General features: G+C 40.8%; 1 long non-coding RNA gene and 1 pseudogene across 1 annotated transcript in view; one reads left to right on the plus strand and one right to left on the minus strand.

The window, feature by feature from the left end:
- LOC136794078 (uncharacterized) overlaps nucleotides 1–16573 on the plus strand; it is a 120637-nt gene that overhangs the window by 93884 nt on the left and 10180 nt on the right. The window lies entirely within an intron of this gene.
- LOC131755474 (RING finger protein 11-like) lies at nucleotides 4773–5441 on the minus strand (annotated as a pseudogene).

Below are 16573 nucleotides of genomic sequence, written 5' to 3' on the forward strand. Positions count from 1 at the left end.
TTTGGTAACATTAAGGTGGAAATGTCTGAAGGTGCTGATAGGGTATGGTGTTTTTCCTGTTTATGGTCACAAACAACTTAGTTTAGTTTGGAAGGTGATTTGTGTGAGAAGTATGAACTGAAGTAGCTTACTTACCTCTTTTTAAAAAATTTGAATGGAAAATACATAAAAAGATAAAAATGTTATTTTGTCCTATTTATTGGTTGAGATGTGGAAGAAAAGGTTAAGCCTCTCAGGTTCTTAGCGTATATAAAAGAGAAAAGAAAAAGCAAAGGTTCAGCGTGGGACACATCCCTAGAAGCAAAACAAAAGAGAGTGGACCAGAAGAGTGGCTTTGTTATCATATGTGTTTAAGATATTTTTGCTGCTTTTACCCTTTGGGTGCAAGTGAGGGAGAACACTGCCACCTCTTGTACGTATCTTCAGACAGGAAGAGCTTAGAAGGCTGGTGTTTTCTTGTTTCTGCTTTAAGATCTACTCTGTTGATAGTGGGTCTTAATACCGTCTGAATTGTAAGGATCCGCCTGCCTTTTTCTAGCATCTAACTGTCAGAAGGAACATGGTATTTGCTGTGTTTTAAGACTGAGGAATCTTTCATCTTTGGAACACCAGTGACCCACAGGAGAAGGTGTTCATCTTGTCCTCTTTCTAAATTTAGCCTGAGGAGTGTGCACTTTATTAAATAAACCTGACAGACAGTACATATTCTGTGTATATATAAAATGATGCACATATATAAATAAAACAGGGAGTAGAGGAGAAGGAATAGAGATGGAGCTGGGAAGATAGGGGATAGGAGGTGAGAGAGAGAAGGAGAGACTGGAATTTCAAGATAAATTTTCATTCTATAACCTGGATGCTTAATGCAGGTACTAGCTCTTAAACATCTTAAGACCTATACACAGATCTTCCCTGTACTTTAGCTTTAAAACTTGAGAGGCTTGTCCTTGCCCGTGATAAGCAGGGTGTCAAGAAAGGAGGCAAATTATCTGATTTGTGTAAACTGTAGTCACAGAAATGTTACCCCTTAAGATGTTAGGGTGCAGCTGCTGGCCCTCTCACTTCCTCCAGGCTCGTTTGTGTGTGTTCTGTCTGTTCCGCGTGGGCTAGAAGATCCTTACGAGTGCATGAGAACACATTTGTAAACCTTGATTGTGCACATGTTATACCAAGTGTAGTCCATTGCATATGCTGACTCGTGTGTGGGTGTTCTGCATGCAGTGGGCTAACTTCACCATGCTCTCTGCCACTGCAGTCTCAGGACCTTAGTTATGATCCGTTGGTGGTTTTCTCTGCTCTAAGCCCCTCCCACAGATGCCAGGCTCACTGATAAAGAGGAGGAGACTATACTATCCACTCCCTAGTTTGGCAGAGACTCAGAAAATAAATTGTTTTAATAAACACCGAGAGGCTTATAGGTTTGTTGTTACGGCACGGGGATACAGAGGAGACTAGAAGTCTGTGTTCAGTAGCAACTTACAGTTATCTAGGAAGGTAAACGTAGTGACTATAAAGTGGGTTAATTATAATAAAAGGATCAAGTGCAGCAGGAAAATAGAGGAAAAATCGAGGAAGGCCTGACCGAGGAGACATCATTTGAGCTGGGCTTGGGGGAAGACGATTTTGCCGGAATGAGGAAAGGACAACCCAGGTATTGGGAACAGGTACAGAAGGCACAGGGCTTGAACTTGTGCTCTGGAGGGGCAGCCTCTGGTTTGACTAGAGTGTAGTGTGAAAGGGCAAAGAATTCATACATTCATTTTCAGCAAATATTTGTATAACACCTTGTAAGTTGAAGGCACTGTTCTAGGAAGTAGGAAAAGAACAAAGTTCTTGCCCTTACATACTTTACGTTCTAGTGGGGGAGAGAGATAAATAAATAAGTAAATATATGGAGTGTCAAGTGGTGCTAATTCATTGGAAAATAACACAACATGATGAAGCGGTGAGGGCATGTGGTAGGTGATCAGGGACACCTGTTTTATAGACAGACTTATGGGTGTCCACTGTACCCATGGTTTAAACAGGACTGGCTACCTCATCTGCAGGTGAGTTGCCAACCCCAAGCGGCAGACCATGTTTAAATTGTTCTGTTTACAATAGTAATGCAAGCTAATGTACGCTGAATGCAAAAACTGCAGTCAGAGAAATGTATGAAGTGGAAGGCAATTTTGCCTCCTACTCAGAGGTTGCCACCAGTCATAATTTAGCACATATATTTTCAGACGTAAAAATGCAGATGTAAGCATATACGATGCTCCCTTGTTATCTGCAGTGGGATTGGTTTTAGGACTCCCCATGGATGCCAAAATCCTCAGATGCTCATTTTACCGTATGTAAAATGGTGTAGTATAATTGGCCTTCCATATCTGCAGGATATGGAACCGTTGGATATACAGAACTGACTGTACATGTGATTCAATGGTATAGTATTCAGACATTTTGGTGTATAATTTAATATATGGTGGACAGCTTCCTAGGAAAATATTTGGAGATGTCATTATTTATTTATTATTATTTTTCCCTCCAAATTTGCTTTATGTAGTTGGATATAAATTAATGAACAAAAATTTCAGCAAGATACATGTAAGAATTTAATAGAACCAGATATTCTAATTCTTTGAGTTTTTCTCAAACTCATCATGGGGTCATAAGAAAATTAACCAACATGCATACTACTACAATTAAATGTCAAATGTTTAAGTGCTTATGACATACTAAATTCTTGTATAATGAACTTATGAAGAACCCTTCAAGTGACTTGTGTTTTGTATGTAGAAAAGTGTTGAGTTAAATATTCAACTCAATATAAAATAATAAGAAACACTTCTGATTTGTTAGGTTGAGATTGCTTCTCCTTGTAGTAATGAGTGATTTTTTTAGCTACTGTAGTATCACTGAGCTGAACAAATATGTCACCTTCGAGTACATAAGGAAAAATACACACATGCTAAATGGGTAAAACATTACAACTCCATCTTTCCTAGACCATCTCTACTTCTAACACTTCAGAAGCTTAGAGATTCAGAGTGTTCTTACGTTAATTGCAAGAAATATATAAAGGAGAAATTCCTTCTTTTTTGAGATCACAACTGTGAAGTCGTGATTATACAAATTCTGCATTTGTGTGTAAAACATGAAACACATTTATCTTAATTCTCCCTGCTTAGAATTGTCAGTCAACTAGCAAGACTTTCCTTCCAAGAAACAGAGACTGAGATGTGTTTTATAGGACTTCAGTAACCTCAGCACTACAATAAGAAGACATGCAGTATCCTTTTGCTGTGGTTCAAGACAACAGGGAAGGAGGTCACAGGAAAGAATAAGTCAAAATTGTTACAACTGAGAAACTTTTCTCAGTTTAACCATGGTGCCTCTTTCATTTTTACATAAGCATGGTGGCATAATTCAAGCTCAATAAATCAGAATTCTTAATGTTGAAAATTTACCTTGACTTTTAATTATCACCAAATTAACAACCAAAATGATTAGATGAAACACATAAGAATGGGTAATGTTAAACCCGTTTACTAGAGTTAGTTTCTGGACACAGTAACTCATTTTTTTCATGAGAAGAGGGACAATGAATCTCGGTTTGCTTACAAGCTAGGAGATCACTTTGAATTCTGCCTTTCTTAACTGCCAGTAGATATCGCACTTGTAACAGGTTATAAATGAACTGGTTTTCAAGCACAGAGCCAGCCCCAACAGTAAGAGAACACTATTCAAGAAGACCTAAGGCAATGAATTCCATTTCCAATGGAAAAAAAGAATCATATGGTCTTGGACAAACAATTCTGAATGGTTTACTTAACAGTTCCTTAGTAGTTCTTCCTTGCTTATAGAACTTTATGATTTTTTGAGGAGTGAAGCATTCAGCTTTAGTGGATAAATCCTTGTTAGGCTGAGACAATCATTATCCTATCCCTCTTTGCCATGAATTGTCTTATGAATGGTCATATCAATCTGTTTTGGCAAATGAGTAATTAGGGGAAGGCTGTTATTGTGCTTATGAGAATGATATTTTTCTCTGAAAAAAGAAAAATAATATGCATTAGGTAAATGAGCATTTGGGCTCTTTTTCTGCTCACTCCTTGTTTTGTGAGAATATGATTCTTGGCTTTACAGCAGCCATCTTGTGACCCTGAGATGATCATATGCCAATAATGGCAAATGGTAGATTAGAAAGAACCAGCAAAGACAGAAAACAGCAACATCAATAGTAACAACAATCACAGCCAAAGAACGATGGGACCTTAACTTGTGGAGTTCCTATAAAGTAAAAAATAAATGCTCTATGTTTATTCTAAAAAAAAAGAACTATGCAAACAAGCTTAAAACTAGTTTTTTTGTGCCAGTGTTGTAAACTGTAGCTTTAAATAAAACCTTGACCCAAATGCCAGTAACTTCAGAAAAGAATTTGGGTAGGGGGAAGAAGAAAGTTATCTCACTTAGGAAAAACAACCACTATCTTTATCCTAATCTTCCACACACGAGTGAAACATATGTAGCTGCTGTAACACTTACACAATTCCTATGTACTGGAGAAATAACAAGATCTAAACACAATTATATTTTTAAACACTGGGTGAAGGCTTTACATGTGATCTAAAAGATCACATACTTTTCCCCAACATCTGCAGCCGTTCAGGAATTTTTAGGAAACTTTCATGCATGATCTTAATTCCCAATCCGTGGCTCCTTGGGCTCAATGACAAAAGATCAAAACCACCACAAATGATGGTTCACTTGAAGTCAGGTGAGACACTGGCTCAGTTAGTCTCGTAGGACAGAAGCAGTGCTGCATCAACTGTCTCCATGCAGGAGGGGCACGTGAAGGGTCTCATCAGCCAGTCACCTGTACAGCCCAGGTGATCTGCATACACAGCAGTAATCAAATTGGATTTGCATAAACAAAGTCCATCATGCAGATCCCACACTCCCAGATCTTTTTAAAAAATATTTGTTTTATTTAATTCATTAATTTATTGGTTTGCACCGTGTCTTACTTGCAGCCGGTGGGCTCCTTAGTTGTGGCATGCAAACTCTTAGTTGCGGCATGCCTGTGGGATCTAGTTCCCTGACCAGGGAATGAACCCGGGCCCCCTGCTTGGGATTGTGGAGTCTTTACCCACTGCACCACCAGGGAAGTCCCCCGGATTCTTTCTTCTGATCCATTTCTTCCAGGGTCATAAACTCCTTCAGGCTGATGCTGTTTGAGGCCTATTCTTTGAGCTATCCTAATTTGTTCCTCTCAGCTGAGTGGCTGGGCATGTCTGGCTAGGTGTTGGATGATAGACCAAAACTGGAACTTGATCCAGATATGGCAGCAGCGGCTCCTGATCCATCTCCGTCCCCTTGCCAAAGCTAGCCCAGTCAGACTGAGACTTGTGAGGCATGGAGATGTGATCCGAAGTGGGGGAATTAAGGCAGTTCCCCATCTTCCGGGGCTTGAGTGTGTGATCTGTTGTGTGCTGTTTTGACAGTCTTCCAACCTCATTCTTTTTTTAAAAAATAATTAATTAATTAATTAATTTTATTTATTTATTTTTGAATTTTTAAAACATTTATTTTTTATACAGCAGGTTCTTATTAGTTACCTATTTTATACATATTGGTGTATATATGTCAATCCCAATCTCCCATTTCATCTCACCACCACCGACCCCCGCCCTGCCCCACTTTCCCCCCTTGGTGTCCATACGTTTGTTCTCTACATCTGAGTCTCTTTTCTGCCTTGCAAACTGGTTCACCTGTACCATTTTTCTAGATTCCACATATATGCATTAATATACAATATTTTTTTCTCTTTCTGACTTACTTCACTCTGTATGACAGTCTCTAGGTCCATCCACGTCTCTACAAATGACCCAATTTCATTCTCTTTTTTTTGTGGTACGCGGGCCTCTTACTGTTGTGGCCTGTCCCGTTGCGGAGCACAGGCTCCGGACGCACAGACTCAGCGGCCATGGCTCACAGGCCCAGCTGCTCTGTGCATCAGGGATCCTCCCAGACTGGGGCATGAACCCGTGTCCCCTGCATCGGCAGGCGGATTCTCAACCACTGCACCACCAGGGAAGCCCCAATTTCGTTCTTTTTTTATCGCTGAGTAATATTCCATTGTGTATATGTACCACATCTTCTTTGTCCTTTCATCTGTCGATGGGCATTTAGGTTGCTTCCATGTGCTAGCTATTGTGAATAGTGCTGCAATGAACATTGGGCTGCATATGTCTTTTTGAATTATGGTTTTCTCTGGGTATATGCCCAGTAGTGGGATTGCTGGATCATATGGTAATTCTATTTTTAGTTTTTAAGTAACCTCCATACTGTTTTCCATAGTGGCTGTATCAGATTACATTCCCACCAGCAGTGCAAGAGGGTTCCCTTTCCTCACACCCTCTCCAGCATTTGTTGTTTGTAGATTTTCTGATGATGCCCATTCTAACCGGTGTGAGTTGATACCTCATTGTAGTTTTGATTTGCATTACTTTAATAATGAGTGATGTTGAGCAGCTTTTCATGTGCCTCTTGGCCATCTGTATGTCTTCTTTGGAGAAATGTCTAGTTAGGTCTTCTGCCCATTTTTTGATTGGGTTGTTTGTTTTTTTAATAGTGAGATGCATGACCTATTTATATATTTGGGAGATTAATCCTTTTTGATTCATTTGCAAATATTTCCCCCCATTCTGAGGGTTGTCTTGTGGTCTTGTTCATAGTTTCCTCTGCTGTGCAAAAGCTTTTAAGTTTCATTAGGTCTCATTTGATTATTTTTTAAGGCTGCATTGTTCGTTTGCTTATTGATGAACATATAAAAGTCAGAAGTTTTTGATATTATAAAATGTCAAAGTAGTGAACATTCCTGTGTGAACATCTTTGAATATATATGCTTTGTCTCAGTTAACTTCACTCAGAATTGGACTTCTGCATCAAAGAGTTTATGCCCTTGTGCCTTTTTTTTTTTTTAAACATCTTTATTTGAGTATAACTGTTTTACAATAGTGGGTTAGTTTCTCCTTTACAACAAAGTGAATCAGTTATACATATACATATGTTCCCATAACTCTTCCCTCTTTTGTCACCCTCCCTCCCACCCTCCCTATCCCACCCCTCTAGGTGGTCACTAAGTACAGAGGTGAACTCCCTGTGCTATGCTGTAGCTTCCCACTAGCTATCTAATTTACATTTGGTAGTGTGTATATGTCCCTGCCATTCTCTCACATCGTCACAGCTTACCCTTCCCCCTCCCCATATCCTCAAGTCCATGCTCTAGTAGGTCTGTGTTTTATTCCCTCCTACCACTAATCTCTTCATGACATTTTTTTTTTTTTTAGATTCCATATATATGTGTTAGCATACGGTATTTGCTTTTGTCCTTCTGACTTACTTCACTCTGTATGACAGATTCCAGGTCTATCCACCTCATTACAAATAACTCAGTTTCATTTCTTTTTATGGCTGAGTAATATTCCATTGTATATATGTGCCACATCTTCCTTATCCATTCATCTGTTGATGGACACTTAGGTTGCTTCCATGTCCTGGCTATCGTAAATAGAGCTGCAATATACATTTTGGTACATGACTCTTTTTGAATTATGGTTTTCTCAGGGTATATGCCTAGTAGTGGGATTGCTGGGTCATATGGTAGTTCTATTTGTAGTTTTTTAAGGAACCTCCATACTGTTCTCCATAGTGGCTGTATCATTTTACATTCCCACCAGCAGTGCAAGAGTGTTCCCTTTTCTCCACACCCTCTCCAGCATTTATTGTTTCTAGAGTTTTTGATGATGGCCAATCTGGCCGGTGTGAGATGATATCTCATTGTAGTTTTGATTTGCATTTCTCTAATGATTAATGATGTTGAGCATTCTTTCATGTGTTTGTTGGCTATCTGTATATCTTCTTTGGAGAATTGTCTATTTAGTTCTTCTGCCCATTTTTGGATTGGGCTGTTTGTTTTTTTGTTATTGAGCTGCATGAGTTGCTTATAAATTTTGGATATTAATCCTTTGTCAGTTGCTTCATTTGCAAATATTTTCTCCCATTCTGAGGGTTGTCTTTTGGTCTTGTTTATGGTATCCTTTGCTGTGCAAAAGCTTTTAAGTTTCATTAGATCCCATTTGTTTATTTTTGTTTTTATTTCCATTTCTCTAGGAGATGGGTCAAAAAGGATCTTGCTGTGATTGATGTCATAGAGTGTTCTGCCTATGTTTTCCTCTAAGAGTTTGATAGTGTCTGGCCTTACATTTAGGTCTTTAACCCATTTTGAGTTTATTTTTGTGTATGGTGTTAGGGAGTGTTCTAATTTCATACTTTTACAGGTAGCTGTCCAGTTTTCCCAGCACCACTTATTGAAGAGGCTGTCTTTTCTCCAATGTATATTCTTGCCTCCTTTATCAAAGATAAGGTGACCATATGTGTGTGGGTTTATCTCTGGGCTTTCTATCCTGTTCCATTGATCTATATTTCTGTTTTTGTGCCAGTACCATACTGTCTTGATTACTGTGGCCTTGTAGTATAGTCTGAAGTCAGGAAGCCTGATTCCTCCAGCTCCATTTTTCGTTCTCAAGATTGCTTTGGCTATTCGGGGTCTTTTGTGTTTCCATACAAATTGTGAAATTCTTTTTTCTAGTTCTGTAAAAAATGCCAGTGGCAATTTGATAGGGATTGCATTGAATCTGTAGATTGCTTTGGGTAATACAGTCATTTTCACTATGTTGATTCTTCCAATCCAAGAACATGGTATATTTCTCCACCTATTTGTATCATCTTTAATTTCTTTCATCAGTGTCTTATAGTTTTCTGCATACAAGTCTTTTGTCTCCTTAGGTAGGTTTATTCCTAGATATTTTATTCTTTTTGTTGCAATGGTAAATGGGAGTGTTTTCTTAATTTCATTCTCAGATTTTTCATCATTAGTGTATAAGAATGCCAGAGATTTCTGTGCATTAACTTTGTATCCTGCTACTTTACCAAATTCATTGATTAGTTCTAGTAGTTTTCTGGTAGCATCCCTAGTATTCTCTATATATAGTATCATGTCATCTGCAAACAGTGACAGCTTTACTTCTTCTTTTCCTATTTGGATTCCTTTTATTTCTTTATTTTCTCTAATTGCTGTGGCTAGAACTTCCAAAACTATGTTGAATAAGAGTGGTGAGAGTGGGCAACCTTGTCTTGTTCCTGATCTTAGTGGAAATGGTTTCAGTTTTTCACCATTGAGAACAATGCTGGCTGTGGGTTTGTCATATATTGCCTTTATTATATTGAGGAAAGTTCCCTCTATGCCTACTTTCTGCAGGGTTTTTATCATAAATGGGTGTTGAATTTTGTCAAAAGCTTTCTCTGCATCTATTGAGATGATCATATGGTTTTTCTCCTTCAGTTTGTTGATATGGTGTATCACGTTGATTGATTTGCGTATATTGAAGAATCCTTGCATTCCTGGAATAAACCCCACTTGATCATGGTGTATGATCCTTTTAATGTGCTGTTGGATTCTGTTTGCTAGTATTTTATTGAGGATTTTTGCATCTATGTTCATCAGTGATATTGGCCTATAGTTTTCTTTCTTTGTGACGTCTTTGTCTGGTTTTGGTATCAGGGTGATGGTGGCCTCGTAGAATGAGTTTGGGAGTGTTCCTACCTCTGCTATCTTTTGGAAGAGTTTCAGAAGGATAGGTGTTAGCTCTTCTCTAAATGTTTGATAGAATTCGCCTGTGAAGCCATCTGGTCCTGGGCTTTTGTTTGTTGGAAGATTTTTAATCACAGTTTCAATTTCAGTGCTTGTGATTGGTCTGTTCATGTTTTCTATTTCTTCCTGGTTCAGTCTTGGCAGGTTGTGCATTTCTAAGAATTTGTCCATTTCTTCCAGGTTGTCCATTTTATTGCCATAGAGTTGCTTGTAGTAATCTCTAATAATCTTTTGTATTTCTGCAGAGTCAGTTGTTACATCTCCTTTTTCATTTCTAATTCTATTGATTTGAGTCTTCTCCCTTTTTTTCTTGATGAGTCTGGCTAATGGTTTATCAATTTTATTTATCTTCTCAAAGAACCAGCTTTTACTTTTATTGATCTTTGCTATTGTTTCCTTCATTTCTTTTTCATTAATTTCTGATCTGATCTTTATGATTTCTTTCCTTCTGCTAAATTTGGGGTTTTTTTGTTCTTCCTTCTCTAATTGCTTTAGGTGCAAAGTTAAGTTGTTTATTCGAGTTGCTTCCTGTTTATTAAGGTATGATTGTATTGCTATAAACTTCCCTCTTAGAACTGCTTTTGCTGTATCCCATAGGTTTTGGGTCGTCGTGTCTCCATTGTCATTTGTTTCTAAGTACTTTATGATTTCCTCTTTGATTTCTTCAGTGATCACTTCGTTATTAAGTAGTGTATTGTTTAGCCTCCATGTGCTTGTATTTTTTACAGATCTTTTCCTGTAATTGATATCTAGTCTCATAGCGTTGTGGTCAGAAAAGATACTTGATACGATTTCTATTTTCTTAAATTTGCCAAGGCTAGATTTGTGACCCAAGATATGATCTATCCTGGAGAATGTTCCATGGGCACTTGAGAAAAATGTGTATTCTGTTGTTTTTGGATGGAATGTCCTATAAATATCAAGTAAATCCATCTTGTATAATGTATCATTTAAAGCTTGTGTTTCTTTATTTATTTTCATTTTGGATGATCTGTCCATTGGTGAAAGTGGGGTGTTAAAGTCCCCTACTATGATTGTGTTACTGTCGATTTCCCCTTTTATGGCTGTTAGTATTTGCCTTATGTATTGAGGTGCGCCTATGTTGGGTGCATAAATATTTACAATTGTTATATCTTCTTCATGGATCGATCCCTTGATCATTATATAGTGTCCTTCTTTGTCTCTTGTAATAGTTTTTATTTTAAAGTCTATTTTGTCTGATATGAGAATTGCTACTCCAGCTTTCTTCTGATTTCCATTTGCATGGAATATCTTTTTCCATCCCCTCACTTTCAGCCTGTAAGTGTCCCTAGGTCTGAAGTGGGTCTCTTGTAGACAGCATATATATGGGTCCTGTTTTTGTATCCATTCAGCCAGTCTGTGTCTTTTGGTGGGAGCATTTAATCCATTTACATTTAAGGTAATTATTGATATGTGCGTTCCTATTACCATTTACTTAATTGTTTCAGGTTGTTCTTGTAGGTCTTTTCCTTCTCTTATGTTTCTTGCTTAGAGAAGTTCCTTTAGCATTTGTTGTAAAGCTGGTTTGGTGGTGCTGTACTCTCAGCTTTTGCTTGTCTGTAAAGGTTTTAATTTCTCCATCAAATCTGAATGAGATCCTTGCTGGGTAGAGTAGTCTTGGTTGTAGGTTTTTTTCCTTCATCACTTTAAATATGTCCTGCCACTCCCTTCTGGCTTGTAGAGTTTCTGCTGAAAGATCAGATGTTAGCCTTATGGGGATTCCCTTGTGTGTTATTTGTTGTTTTTCCCTTGCTGCTTTTAATATGTTTTCTTTGTATTTAATTTTTGACAGTTTGATTATTATGTGTCTCGGCGTGTTTATCCTTGGGTTTATCCTGTATGGGACTCTCTGTGCTTCCTGGACTTGGTTGACTATTTCCTTTCCTATATTAGGGAAGTTTTCAACTATAATCTCTTCAAATATTTTCTCAGTCCCTTTCTTTTTCTCTTCTTCTTCTGGGACCCCTATGATTCGAATGTTGGTGCGTTTAATGTTGTCCCAGAGGTCTCTGAGACTGTCCTCAGTTCTTTTCATTCTTTTTTCTTTCTTCTGCTCTGCAGTAGTTATTTCCACTATTTTATCTTCCAGGTCACTTATCCGTCCTTCTGCCTCAGTTATTCTGCTACTGATCCCGTCTAGAGTATTTTTCATTTCATTTATTGTGTTGCTCATCATTACTTGCTTCCTCTTTATTTCTTCTAGGTCCTTGTTAACTGATTCTTGCAATTTGTCTATTCTATTTCCAAGATTTTGCATCATCTTCACCATCATTTTTCTAAATTCTCTTTCAGGTAGATTGGCTATTACCTCTTCATCTGTTAGGTCTGGTGTGCTTTTATCTTGTTCCTTCATCTGCTGTGTGTTTTTCTGTCTTCTCATTTTGCTTATCTTACTATGTTTGGGATCTCCCTTTCGCAGGCTGCAGGTTCGAATTTCTATCTATTTTTGGTGGCTGTCCCCAGTGGCTGAGGTTGGTTCAGTGGGTTGAGCAGGTTTCCTGGTTGGGGGGACCAGTTCCCCTGTTCTGGTGGATGAGGCTGGATCCCGTCTCCCTGGTGGGTAGGTCCACGTCTGGGGGCGTGTATGGGGATGTCGGTAGCCTTACTGTGATTCTAGGCCGCCTCTCTGCTAATGGATGGGGCTGTAGACCTGTCTCGCTCTTTGTTGGGGATAGGGTGTCCAGCACTGTTTGTTGCTGGTCCTTGAGTGAATCTGGGTCTTGGTGTTGAGATGGAGATCTCTGGGAGATTTTCGCCGTTTGATATTACGTGGAGCTGAGAGGTCTCTTGTGGACCAGTGTCCTGAGGTTAGTTCTCCCACCTCAGAGACACAGCCTTGACACCTGGCTGGAGTGCCAAGAGCCTTTAATCCACACGGCTCAAAACAAAAGGGAGAAAAAAGTAGAAAGTCAAGAAAGGAAGGAAGAACGGAGGAAGGGAGGGAAGGAAGGAAGAAAGGAAGGGAGGGAGGAAGAAAGGAAGGGAGGAAGGAAGGAGGGAATAAAGAAAGGAAGGGAGGGAGGAAGAAAGGAAGGGAGGAAGGAAGGAGGGAATAAAAGGAAGGGAGGGAGGAAGAAAGGAAGGGAGGAAGGAAGGAGGGAATAAAGAAAGGAAGGGAGGGAGGAAGGAAGGAGGGAATAAAGAAAGGAAGGGAGGGAGGAAGAAAGGAAGGGAGGGAGGAAGGAAGGAGGGAATAAAGGAAGGAAGGGAGGGAGGAAGAAAGGAAGGGAGGAAGGAAGGAGGGAATAAAGAAAGGAAGGGAGGGAGGAAGAAAGGAAGGGAGGAAGGAAGGAGGGAATAAAGAAAGGAAGGGAGGGAGGAAGAAAGGAAGGGAAGAAGGAAGGAGGGAATAAAGAAGGGAGGGAGGAATAAAGGAAGAGAGGGAGGAAGAAAGGAAGGGCGGGAGGAAGAAAGGAAAGGAGGAAGGAAGGAGGGAATAAAGGAAGGAAGGGAGGGAGGAAGAAAGGAAGGGAGGAAGGAAGGAGGGAATAAAGGAAGGAAGGGAGGGAGGAAGAAAGGAAGGGAGGAAGGGAGGAGGGAATAAAGAAAGGAAGGAGGGAATAAAGGAAGGAAGGAAGGAAGGAAGGGAGGAAGGAAGGAAGGAGGGAAATAGGAAAAGGAGGGAAGAAAGGAAGAAAGAAAGGGGAGAAGACAAAATAAAGTAGGGTAAAATACTGTTATTAAAATAACAAAATAATTATTAAGAAGAAAAATTTCTATTAAAGAAAAAAAAAAAAAAAAAAGGTCGGTCTAACCCCAGGACAAATGGTGAAAACAAAGCTACACAGACAAAATCTCACACAGCAGCACCCAAATACACACTCACAAAAAGAAAAAAGGGGAAAATAATAGTATATCTTGCTCCCAAAGTCCACTTCCTCAACCTGGGATATTTCGCTGTCTATTCAGGTTTTCCACAGATGCAGGGCACTTCAAGCTGACTGTGGAGCTTTAACCTGCTGTTTCTGAGCTGCTGGGAGGGACCACCCCCTCTCTTTGTTCGCACAGCTCCTGGGGCTCAGCCCTGGACCTGGCCCCGCCTTTGTGCGCAGGTCGTCCGAGGGCGTCTGCCCTTCGCTCAGAGAGGGCGGGGTCAAAGGAGCAGCGTTAACGGAGCAGTTGATTCGGGGGCTCTGGCTCACTCAGGCGGTGGGTGGGGGGGCACGGATGTGGGGCGAGTCCGCGGCGGCAGAGGCCGGCGTGACGCTGCACCGGCCCGAGGCACGCCGCGCGTTTTCCCGGGGAAGCTGTCCCAGGATCCCGGGACCCCGGCGCTGGCGGGCTGCACAGGCTCCCGGGAGGGGCGGTGTGGAGAGTGACCTGCGCTCGCACACAGGCCTCTTGGTGGCGGCAGCAGCAACCGTAGCGCCCCACACCCGTCTCTGTTGTCCGCGCCGACAGCCGCAGCTCGCGCCCGTTTCTGGGGCTCCTTTATGTGGTGCCCTTAATTCCCTTTCCTCGCGCCCCAGGAAGCGAAGAGGCAAGAAAAAGTCTCTTGTCTCTTCGGCAGCTCCGCGCCCGTTTCTGGAGCTCCTTTAAGCGGCGCGCTTAAACCCCTCTCCTCGCGCAGCAGGAGGTAAAGAGGGAAGAAAAGGTCTCTTGCCTCTTCGGCAGCTCCAGACTTCTCCCGAACTCCCTCCCGGCCAGCCGTGGTGCGCTAACCCCTTCAGGCTGTTTTCGCTCTGCCAACTCCAGACCTTTCCCTGGGATCCGCCCGAGGCTCAGTTCCCAGCCCCGCCCGCCGCGGCGGATGAGCAGACAAGCCTCTCGGGCTGGTGAGTGCTGATCGGCACCGATCCTCCGTGCGGGAATCTCTCCGCTTTGCCCTCCGCACCCTGTTGGCTGTGGTCTCCTCCGCGGCTCTGAAGCTTCCCCCTCCGCCACCCGCAGTCTCCGCCCGCGAAGGGGCTTCTAGTGTGCGGGAACCTTTCCTCCCTCTCGGCTCCCTCCCACTGGTGCAGGTCCCGTCCCTATTCTTTTGTCTCTGTTTATTCTTTTTTCTTTTGCCTTAACAAGGTACGTGGGGGGGTTTCTTGCCTGAGGTCTGAGGTCTGAGGTCTTCTGCCAGCGTTCGGTGGGTGTTCTATAGGAGAAGTTCCACGTGTAGATGTATATCTGATGTATCTGTGAGGAGGAAGAGTGATCCCCGCGTCTTACTCTTCCGCCATCTTCTCGCTCTCCCCTGCCCTTATGCCTTTTGTGGATGTTGCTACACTGTACCAATTTATGGTTGTTCATGCAGGAAATACTTATTGAGCATCTGTTATGTTAAGCACTGTGCTGGGTGCTAGCAAAACGACTTGTGAAATTTTGTGAGTGAAGAGACTTGACCTGCCCTTTGTGAATTCTAACAGTGCAGAGAGGGAATAGATAGTCAAGAATCATACTCTGCATGTCGAATTACAACTCTGACAAGTGCCAAGGAGAGGGACATGGTACCATGAGAGCATATTTTAGGGAGCATTTGATCTCATCATGGAGTTTAGAGAAGGTTTATTCAGGGATGTTTCAGCTGATATCTGAAGGATGAGTTGGTATTAACCAGATAGGGACGTTGGGGAGAGATTTCTGAGCATAAGGAATAGCACAAGACCCTATAAGAGGAAAGCATATGCTGTGTGGGAGGAACTGGCTGGGATGGTGGGGCTGTTGTGGGAGCATGTCATGATGATGGAGCTGCAAGTGTGGGTAGGAGCTCGATCGTGCAGGCTTATGTTTAAGGTTTCAGACTTTAAGAGGAATAGAAAACCATTGAACTTTCTTGTGGAAGGTGAGTGTGTGGAACATACCCAATTGCACTTTCAACCTATCGTTTTGCTACCGAGTGGAGAACACACTGCGGGGAGAAAGAGTGGAAGCGAGGAAACAAGTTAGGAGACTTTTGTAGAAATTGGGCATAATGGTGGCTTGGACCAGGGTGTGGTGGTCATTTTGGTGGAAAGATGTGGACAGATGCTAGAGGTATGTAGGCAGTATCATTGTTAGCACTGGTGGTGGGTTGACGGTGAGGGTGAGGGAGAAATAGCTGTCAGTGTCGGTGATTCCTAAGCTTCTGGCTCCTATGGTTGGTTAGCTAGGGTTTTTTAGATATGATGTTAATCTTGATCCTAATTTGTCTTTTGTTATTTGTTGGTTCGTGATGAATACTCTGTCATATTAAGTCTCCTGTTTTGAGTGTACAAAGCATTTTGACTGAAACTGACTGTTGTATGTCATCAGATAACTTTTTAACATCTGCCAGTTTCGTCCTGTATTTTATTCTCTTTCATTTATTAATTAAATTGTTGTATTAATGTAAATAATTATATTAATAGATTTTCTAAAGTTGCATTATCCTTGCATCCTTGGAATAAAGCCTTTTTGTAGTCATGGTATATATCATTCTTTAATAATTATTGATTAGATGTGCTGATATTTTCTTAGGATTTTTATATCTATATTTGTAAAGCGAAATTGGACCATTTTTGCAAAAACTTGATTTTCTTTTTATTTACAAATGACTTGAATTTTGTTGTTTTGTAGATATTTGATTGATGTAGAAGGCATGTGGCCAGATGATGCAATTGAATGTAAGTATCAGGGTTGTCAGTACTTTTCCCTTTTTATAAAATATGAAGGTAGAAGTGTAGGAGAATTTCTCAAATTTTGGAAAAAGAGAAAAGTTTGTAATTCATTTGTCCTCACATAGCATAACCTTTTACCAAAAGTTGATAAAGGAATGTATCTGGAAATAGCGAGATATAACAGCCTGAATAATTAGTCAGTGGATTTCAGCTTGTTTTTCTTTTATAAATTTTTAAAATTAATTTACTGAGTTTTGATATTATATCCACTGCACCACCAAGGAAGTCCCTT

Source organism: Kogia breviceps, chromosome 4 (assembly GCF_026419965.1).
Source record: "Kogia breviceps isolate mKogBre1 chromosome 4, mKogBre1 haplotype 1, whole genome shotgun sequence".
Classification (NCBI taxonomy): Eukaryota; Metazoa; Chordata; class Mammalia; order Artiodactyla; family Physeteridae; genus Kogia; species Kogia breviceps.